The following is a 10,213-nucleotide window of genomic DNA, read 5'->3' as shown; positions in this document are numbered from 1 at the left end:
TCCTTCTGCCTAAACGAGCGGGCTCCTGGTCACATGCCATCCCTCCTCTTCCTCCCACCGCCAGCCCATGCCTGAGCCCCCCACTGCCCCCCCCTTTCCCCACCGCCTTCCCAGCAGCGGCGACTTACGGAGAATGTGTCAAAGCACATTTCAGAGTAATATGGCTGGAGAGCCGCATTCAGATCGGCATGTTGTAATGTGTCTGACAACATTATATTCTGATCCAGCTCTTCACGTAACCTTCAATTTATTTCTAAGCCCCTGTGTTTATTTAACCGAATCTGTCTTCCGTCGTTTGGAGCAGTAGCACTCAACCTTTAAACAGCCCAAGAGCCACTTCAGCCTCGAACAGATGCAGAGAGCTCCTGAGTCAGGGAGTCACAAAAGAGCCCGGCGCATTGTGCCGCAGGCGCCGAGGCACACCGAGCCCCGTATTATTCATCGCGCCAGCGCTGGCACCTCGGCAGAGGTTGCGAATCGCACGGCTTTGCTCAGGGCCAGGAAGGGAGTGGGCGTTTCAAGGCTGGACCGTGTCAGCAAAGCAGCAGGCGAGGGTGGGCTCCAGCACAACAGCAGCCAGGTAGCGAGGTGCAGGACCTCTGCAGCTGGAGGGCTGTAAGGCTGGGGCTTCGATGCGGTGCCACGGATCTCTCCTGCAGCCTTGGAGAGCCAGGCTTTGGTGTTTGGGCATGCTAACCCATCCTTCACACGGTTACAGCTCCGGTCCCACCAAGGCACCCTCAGCGGCTACCAGCCCCAGTGTGCCAACACCAACCCACAGGCAGCTTTTGCAGAGGTGAGCTGCAGTATCACCATCTCTAACAGCAGGGAAGAAGATTGCTCAATTATCTGTGAGCATCATCACATCCTTGCAACACATTCGCCTCAGGAAAGGCCCCCTTTCCCCAAGCTTCTCGTTCTGCTACACAATACTTCCCAGCTACAAGAGGAACCCAAGACATACGCTGGACTGGTCTCAAGCGTGGTGCCATGGCCTCACTGATGCCCTGACATCCAGCAGTCCTCCCACGCCGCTGAGGCACCCCACCTGCCAGCAGCTACCTCCTAAGCATCATCCACATCCATGTGGCACAATCCATCAGGATTTTGGTCATTTGCTGCTGCGTTCCCTGAGAGGAGAGTCCCAAAAAGCTGGGAACCCTCCCCAGGTGCTTTCCAAAGCCAGGGCCTTTGGGAACCAGGATCAGCCCTTCCTTTGGCAGGGGCTGGGGAGGGGAAAGGAAAACTTCAGCTGTGACAAATCCACCTGCCCGTGTCTGTGCACTTGCCACCCAGAGAACAAAACCCCAATGATTTCCTATTGCTTTCTCTTTCAATTCACCAGAGTTTTGTGCTGGCTTTGGGTTCACCATGTATCGTTTAGAAACCTAACGCAATTTATAGGAAAGAACCTTGGCTTGCTTTTCTGTTTACTGTTCCCAAGCATAATGAAAATGTTAAAATGCTAAGTCACTTGACACCTGCCACCCCGGTAATGCACTTGCTTTACTTTTTTTGTAGTTACAAGAGTTTGTGAATATATTTAAAGCTCTTCAATTCACTTAAGTCGAGAAAGACATGCTGCATATTCAATGAAATGCCACAGTTGTGACATGTTCCATATCCTCCGCTGTGTTAAGTCTCTTCATTTATTCTTTTACAGACAGTCACAGAATTTATTCTGTTATGAATAAAATTATCTCTGATGTCCTTCAGAAAATAATGTAGGGCTTTTGACTGAATGCAGGTAGTTCAAGGAAAATATTCCAGGTGTCCAGGACATGAAGAACAAGTCATTGAACCTCTTTCATTGAGTCGTCATCTCTTCCTCTGCCTTGCACGCTGCACCCCCAGTTCCAGACAGGCTTCTGCTTTGGTGAATAATGATTAACAGCACCAAAGCCTCTAGTCTGCTGAATGCCAGTCCCATGCACCGGAGTGATGTGGGCTGCTGCATAAAAAAAAACGATGCCTGTGGTCCAAATTCTCCTCTGCTACCCGTGAAGCAAGTTGCCCAGTGAAACCACAGGGATTTGTAAGGACGAAGGAACCGCCTCTGCCCCGCTGCACATGACAGCTAATGTTTTCATGCTCTGGGTTGGCTCATTTCTTCTAAACCTTTCTAAGAGGCAGCCTGAGCTTCCTGGCCCCGGGTGGGAGTCAGCCAGGTTGCCGCTTTACCCGACGTACTGCATACCTCTAGCTTTGGTTTGGGTTTAGTGCTGGCACAATATGAAGCACCCCGGGAACCAGAGACGGGGGAGGCATCCCGAGGTGGGGAGCAAACCCCCGGGAAGAGGAGCGAGTGGGAGCTGGGTAGCTAGGGGAAGGCTGCCAGCTCAGCACACCACGCTAATTCCTGTTCAGCTGGCCAGGCAGAGCACATCAGGTGAGCAATTTGCTGCTGACTCATGCAAGTCTGTCTCTCCAGGGCAGCAGAGACCACAGCACATAATGAGGTACCCACCTGGGGAGCCTGGGATGCAGGGATAGGGTGGGAAGCAAAGGGCCAGGCTCCCCAAGGACTACAGCTGCCCAGCTGTAAGCGCGGTCACCCGCGATGTAGGTATTGCAGGAGGGAGGAGGCCGAAGTTGTGCGGTTTTGCTTCAGTCAGCAGCTCTGAGCCCTACAAGCACAAGCGACTCAAGGCAAGCCTTGCCTGGTGACTCTGCAGAGGGTGAGGGAAGTGATGCCTTTCCTTTGGCTTCTTGGGGTCTTGGTGGGCTTTTTTTATTTGATTTTTAGATATATTTTTTTTAAAGTAAGGATCCTGAACCTGTTTATGAGTTCGGTGGCAGCCAGGAGGGTAGAGTAACCCCCCGAACAAGCACCTACCTCCCCCGAGGGTGCCCCTACTAGGGATGCGCTGGATAAAACAGTGTCTAAATGCCTTTAATCTTGGACCAGCTTTATAACCAGGAAAAGCAACACTTCCAAGTACATTTACACTGATGCCTGAAGACTTCCCTCCACCCGCAGCTTCAGTTGCAGCTGCCAGCAGCTCCAGCCTCCTGGAAGTCAGAGCAAGAGTGGCTGGAGAAATGGGGGCCAATGAGCCTGATTTTCAGCCCTGGCCTTTAGAAACACCAGCCATTTTTTGCTGCTGCCTGAAGCATCCCCCTCTCCCAGGCTGCCTCTGCTTTACACACTTGAAATCATGCGCTCTCCTACCTGAGGTCACAAGTCCCACGGTGCTTCCAATTGTTTAATGTGACTAGGTACTTCTGTCTTTTGTAAGAATCTGAGCAAAAATAGCCCAAAAGTTGATCGTTGTATTAATTTGGAGTACAGATACATAGATGCTCTCTGAACAGCAGAATAAAAATGGGATATGGACTCATTTTTCTGTGCCTCACAATGTAATTTTTTCCTCTATTGTCAGCATCATTGTTGATCCTGAAATTATAGTGTCTGAGGAGTTATTCAACAGGAGACGTTCAACATGAAAAAAGAGTCTCAGAAAATAACTGCAACGAGAACATTTAAATAAACCCAGAGATTACAGAGGCAAAATACAAAAGTGACTCCAAGAAGCTCATTGGGTTTCATTCCACTATATTTGAGTGTTATCTGAGAGTGGGAGGAAAAAAATTCCAGATTGGGTAGGTACGATGAGAAAAAGCCCAGGCATCTCTCTCCCTACATCACAGCCTATTAATTACCCTCAGATTATAATGTGGGTCAGGCATTCAGCATTCAACTAAACCACTAGTCAAAAGCTTTATCAGCTTGCCTGCATCTCTGCTGCATGGAAGAGCTTGACTTTTGTGGAGGACTAGAGTAGAATTGCTCTTGTGTAGCTGACAGAGTGCTGGTGGATGGTTGGGTTTTATTTTCCTCCCCCCTTTTCTAGTTAATCTCCTCATTTTTAAGGTTGCCTGCTGATTTTCTTTGCACACTTAGCAGTAGAAGTAGAAGTAGGACACAATTCCCAGTTTCCCCCTACACCCCAAACAGTTGCAGCAAACTGATTCAGTAAGCCAAGCCCTGGAGATGAAGCCAGGCTTGCCAATGCCACGCTCCTCCCAGCAAAGCCAAGCAACCAGCACCTCCGCACACCCAGCAAGGAGCGTTTTAAAGGCACCCGGTTTTCTGAAGAACCTCTAAGCCAAAGTCCCCTGTCTGGCCAGTTTCTACCCAACAGCAGTTTCCCTCCTCTCTGCCTGTCACTTGAATCAGGGTTTTTTGAGACCACAGAATACCTTCCAGTCTGCCATGGGGGAGGAAATCCGACTGCTGTTGGTGTGAATAATATTTTGTGATAAGTAAATCTTTTAGGTTTACTTCCAATTTTTTTTTTTAAACATCAGGCTTTTATCTTAAAAAGAATCAACATTTCTCTGCCTTTGAAGAGCAGAACCCTCCTGATACTCATTACTTGACTCAGCTGTTCACTCAGGTCTTTTTCTTTGATGAAAAACTTTGGTTTACAGACAGTATTTAGCAACCTGATTAGTACATAATGTGACCTACTATTGGAATAAATGGGCTATGTAGCACTATCTCATAAGCAAAAGAGTTTGCTTAGCTGTACTAAGTGGGAAAAAAAAACCCCTTGAGAATCGTTACTGAACATAACTACTTTAAAAAAAGGGTAGGGGTAAAAACAACCAAAAACGGCATTTTCTCATTCCCACCTTGTTTCAAAGAAAAGGAGGATCAGACCACAACTTAGCACCTGCCCAAGACCTGCCAGCCTGTGGCTTGTCCTACTTCTTCCTGGGCTTGAAGTCCCAGCTACTTAAGTCTTAGCAGGGGGGAAAAAGTGCAAATCAATAAAGGCATCTCTACAGGAAAAAAGTCGGAGTTACCCCAAGGAGAAGGACCAATCAATATATCTTTCAATTATCACTGTGGCAAGGCTATGGTTAGCAATAGCTACAGCAACACTATTAGTTTCAATGTGTGTATAAACAAGAACCGCACAACACCTTGAGCCTGAGCATCCCAAGGAAGCAGCACAAGCTCACCACACCACTCAACTCCAGCAGCTCTATGTTTGCAGTTCCACCCGAAATGTGACCCCCACGGACCAGGCAGCAGCAGCCACGATATCTCAGGCAGCCCCACCAAGCAGGCAGGGGACACACTAGGGTCTTGTCAGCCAGGTTTTAGCAGGAAAAGAGACTTGGTATAAGTTGACTTTGGTGCAAAAGCTCCCCAGGGTTGCTTTATGCCTACAAGGAAGCATTTTGGGGCACTAGAAAAATATCCATCCATAAAGATGAAGAACATCAAATAGCCTCGCTAGCACATGCCACCTACCTCCACAGGCACAGCCCCCACCTCACTGAGCCACCCTAGCTACTGGGACATCCTCGTGGAAAGGAGCAGCAAATATCTGGGATTACACATTAGCCAGAGCAGCCGCACCAAGGTCCCCAGCAATAGGAACGGTTACGAGACAGAAGGAAAAAGCAGTCGGTCACACTGTTAATGTGTAACATCTGTGCCACCTTTACCTTGCCTTCTGCTCGCCTGCTTTTGGGTGTCAGCACTTGTCAGAAACCCCAGGGAGACAGCAGCTCAGGGAACAAAGCCTGAGCAAGTCCCGAGGCAGGGCTTATGTACCTCTCGGGCTTGTGGGTGGGCAGAGGGCAGGTGGCGAGGGAGGGGTGGGCAGCCTCGTTTGGCACCTGGCCGTGCCCTGCGTGCAAGGAGGACCCTTCCCCTGGGCTCAGGAGAGCCCTTGATAAGGGACACCTGGTGAAGTTTGCTCTCATGGAAGGTCCTTCTAATGCTCTTCTCAAGATGGTCCTGAGTCTGCAAACTCCTGCCAGGGCTGTCATAGACCTCAGAACCCCCTCTCTCCCTCTTTCCCCTGTTTGCAGACCCTTCTGCTCCCCACCCCCTCCCCAGATCAGCTCTCCTAGTGTTGGGCTTCAAGGTGCCGAGCTGTAGGGAACAGGGTTTGTCCATCCCCCCATCAAGGCAGCCCCTGCAAAAGCTGCACTGTTCCACCAGGCACAGAGCACAACTTTTCTTATCACTAGATTTGTATCCCGTTTCCATGGAAACAAAAGAAACCAGGCAGTAAGCCCCCTCCCAACCCAACTTTGAACAACCCTTGCAGTATTCTCTGTCATGTTGTTGCTTTGGATGTGTCATGTTTTTTCCCAGGGAGGTCCTTGAAACCCATGGCACTGTGGACCTGCTCCGGCCAGGGTTTCACTGCTGCCCGCCAGCATGCCGAGCACTGGACATGCCCAGGAGGGTCGGCAGTCGGTGCTTCCACTGTCACTGAGGTTTTGCTAAGGGAAGCCCAGGAAACGTCATTAGTGATGGGCAAGTTCAGCTGAAAAGTTATGAGAACAGATCAAAAATAAGCTAAGCAGCACTTTATTTCAGCTCCCAGATCCCTCAGAGTAGCCCTGTAGCCAGCCAGTCCCACCTCCACCAGCATTTTGGGGATATTAGGTCAAATCCTCCCTGGACACTTCCTGGGAAGCCACTGAAATGGGTGATGCCACTCCCATCTTACCAGCCACTCCTGCAATTTCTCCTTTGATGCCAGCCAGCACCGCAACCCACGTCAGCAGCATTCCCACCAACAGCCTCCCTGATCCCTACTGACAGTGATGCCACAGCCACGCTCCCATCCGCTCCTGCCGCGCCGGGGTCTGGGCGCCTGGAGATGGACGAGTGATTGATGGGGCGCCCGCGATACGCCACGGTGCGCTCCTTATCTGTGGCTTCCCGGTTGGTTCCCATGTCGCTCATGGAGTTTACGGCATCAATGTCATTTTCTTTCCCTTGGCTTTCTTTTTTTTAAACCTGTTTTTGTTCTTTCACGCCTATTCACGCACCTCGGTGAATCTATTTCATCTTCAGGATTAGTAAAATTGGGCAAACTATTCTGGGCAAGACCCATCTTTCCCAACTGTCCAGGGGAACCAGGTGAGTTTGAAGAGGTGGGTGCCTATTTTTCATGGCGGGTCTGCTGAGATCTAAATCTACCTAAAGCATCTTCCATAGGAATTTTTAGTCAAAAGTTGCAATGGCAAGTGTCATCCAAAAACTTGGGTGCACATAGAAGGACCAAGGTTAGCTATGGACAAAGAGAAGCGGATGGATGGGCTTTGTTAAGAGGGGAGTAGAAATTCAGTCTGGGTGGGAATATGATGGGCATCACCGTGAGATCCCTCCCTCTCCCCCTTTTTGAGCTGACAGCTCCTCCTCGCCATCGACATGGACCTTCACTTGAAAATACTGGGAGCCTTCCCCCGGTATGTGCTATGAGCAGCACTGGCTTTGCCAGGCAGGTGGGACCACCAGGACAAGCCAGCAGCATCCCCAGGGAGTCCCCAGCGCCTGTGCAAAGCTGCTGATGTTACAGAACCCCCTCCACTTCCCACCAGCCCCCCAGCACACCATATCCGATCACCAAGGGCTGGTGTGTGAGCACAGACGTCGTGACTTGAGGCTGCTATGTCCTCATCAGTCCCCCCAGCACCAGCCTCTGCATCCCACCAGCTCCCACCAATGCTTGCTCCTGCTCCTCCCCATTGCAACCCCCAGGAAAAAATAATATAAGAAAACAAAGGATGGATGCCCACTTCCAAACCAGACTTGGCCAAAAAGGGCAATTCACATCTACCTGTCCATAGGCTTCATTTTTCCCCTCCCCTCTTCCATCCAGCCAAGACACTATGAAAAAGAGCCAGAGTGACCCCCCGTCCCAGAGTGCGGGCTCTGCTGCTGCCAGATTGCGCTGTGTGCTCAAACCCGCAGGGACAGCCCGCAGCCATCTGTTAATCCCAGGTGTGTACACGCCGTGGCTCTGCTGGCAGAGATAGTCTGCTGGCTCCTCAAACACACCGGTCACCCGACTCGGCATGCGTGGGGGTTGTTAAAGCGGCGTGTGGATGTGCTGCCCTCTCCCATCTCCTCCATCACTGTCCCTGGCATCAAAGGCGTGAACATGTTGTCTTTTTTATTCATTATAAAAAAACCAGGCTGGAACAAGGGACAACTCAGACCAGACTCGACAGAAACTGCTCCTGTTCTTCACCAAAACCCGGCATGTCCTGACACACAGTGCCATATGAGCACTGAGCTCTCATCCTCTCCAGGAGAGAACGTCCTTCTGGTCTTTTTGAATTCCTTCACATTTGTGAAAGGAGTGTGTGTATGTACCAAAAGTGGAAATACATTCCTCCAGCCAGGGAAGCCGGGTTTATTTCAGCCTGAGCATCCCAAGCCCAGGCACCAACACTTTGATTTGCAAGAAAAGATTTGTCCCCACGTTTAGGGACCTCTCGGGAATGCTTGGGCTCACATCTGACCCAGCCTGTGCAGCCACCCCAGTCTCCAAATCTGGTCTTAACTGGCACAGATGCCCACAATCTCCAGGGACCACAGCCCAAAGTTCAGCTCCTGAGAAGGGGTTCCCCCGGAGCCCGTGGTTGCATGACAGCAGCCCACATGTCTTTAGGTCCCTTGGCTATACCCAAGGCTTCCCCTCCATGAGACCATCCTCTGTCCAGAGACCAGCCTCTGGACAGGCCAAAGCAATATGAGCTGGCTCAGAAACGCTGGGGATGGGCCCGCAGGAGCACAAGCCCACCCTGCGTGTTGTGCCGGTGCCATGCCCTGACTGCTTCAACCCAGCCTCCAGACATTGCTTCCCAGGGGCACTGGGGATCAGGCACGTGAAATGCTGGAAAGGTGTTATTAACAGGGCCAAGGTAGCCTGAAGTGGCTCAAAATCAGCACCAGCAGTAGCCAAGGGTTGTCACCTTACCCTTTGAGCAATGAGCAGGAGGAGGGCAGGCGGCCCCCCCACCCCTGCAGCTGGATGAGCCTGCTGAGAAGTTGGCTAAGCCTTGAAACAGGAGGAGGCCTTTCCCCTCCCCTGGGGTACACAGAGACACGTAACTCACAGCCCACCCAGAGCTAGGGGCACAAGGAGGTGCTGGTGAACTCTGCACAAGAGAAGTTGAGGCCTTCGCTGTAGATACTTGGAAATAACCATCCTGTAACAAGGTGGAGCCCGTCCCAACCTCTCCAAACTGGGGCCAGACCGTCCACCTCTCCGAGAGACTCTGCACAGGATATTTTAGGAGCAGGGTTTTCCACTCTTGCCTCCTTGAAATGGGCAGTGCATTGGGTGCGGGGAGGCAGGGCGATGGGAATGGGTGGGGGAAGCAGACAACTGCTCTCCAACGGAGCTGCTGAAGGAGGAGGGGATGGGGAGGGCTGAGCAGCAGCTTATCACTGGTTCACTGCCATTTATTCTCTCCCTGGAGCTGGAAGGGATCTGGCACCTCTTCCCAATGCATCCTCATGATTTGAGAGTCCAGCCTTCTCCAAAAAAAACATTACAGTTGTTGGGGCTGTTTAAGGAAAAGAACAATCCCACATAGAAAAGGTATCCTGGCCTCTGCTCTTCCACTTTTTTCCTGAAGCAACATTTCTTGACAATCCTACAACCAAATAAATATCTAAAAAGCTTCCCCTACCCATGAAACATACCCTCCGACAAAACCTCCCGGCCTGTTTTTACTCACCAATAAAGACTTAATTCCCACGATTGAGCAAAACGAGGCCCTGTGGGTTTGGTGTGGAAATCTCCATCGGTTTGGCTTTCAGCAGTCCTAGAGGACGGTGGGACACACACATCAGGTGCCAAAAAGCCCTCCAAAAAGGTTAACTTTCAGTAACGAACACAAAATGATTTTATTAATAAACCAGTGACTGCATGTTTACAGTACCATCGGAGCAACAACTTGTCACTGTCAGCAGGGACATCTGTGGGGCCCAGTCCCCCGCACTCCGTTGGGCGCTGCTTTGCCACTGGAACACCATCAGTAGGCAGGTGCAGAGTCACCAGCATCGCTGGGGCTGAGAGCCGTACCTCGCCAGGAGGTTTGCCGTCAGTGACCGGGCAGGGGCAGCAGCCTGAAGCCCAGGCTCGAATCAGGGTCCTGAAGGTGCAGCTTGCTGCTCCTGTAGCTATGTACCATCCTTCTCCTCCCCCATCTCCCCATCCAGCTGCTCCCAGCCTCATTCTCCCTCCCTCCTCAGGTCCCAGTTTGCTCCCCTTTGACCCTCCCTCACCTGCCTCAAATCCAGCTGTTGCACCCTTGCCTGTTTCCCACGCTCCTCCTCCTCCTCCTGCTGTATGTGTGGTGCTGGGGAGGCGGTGGGACCCGCTTCCCAGCCCGGGGCACAGCAGGCTCTGCCGCAGGGGACCTGCACGCCCCGTGCCTC

This window comes from Phalacrocorax carbo, chromosome 3 (genome assembly GCF_963921805.1).
Source record: "Phalacrocorax carbo chromosome 3, bPhaCar2.1, whole genome shotgun sequence".
Taxonomy (NCBI): Eukaryota; Metazoa; Chordata; class Aves; order Suliformes; family Phalacrocoracidae; genus Phalacrocorax; species Phalacrocorax carbo.
Note: the sequence above shows the minus strand (reverse complement) of the source record.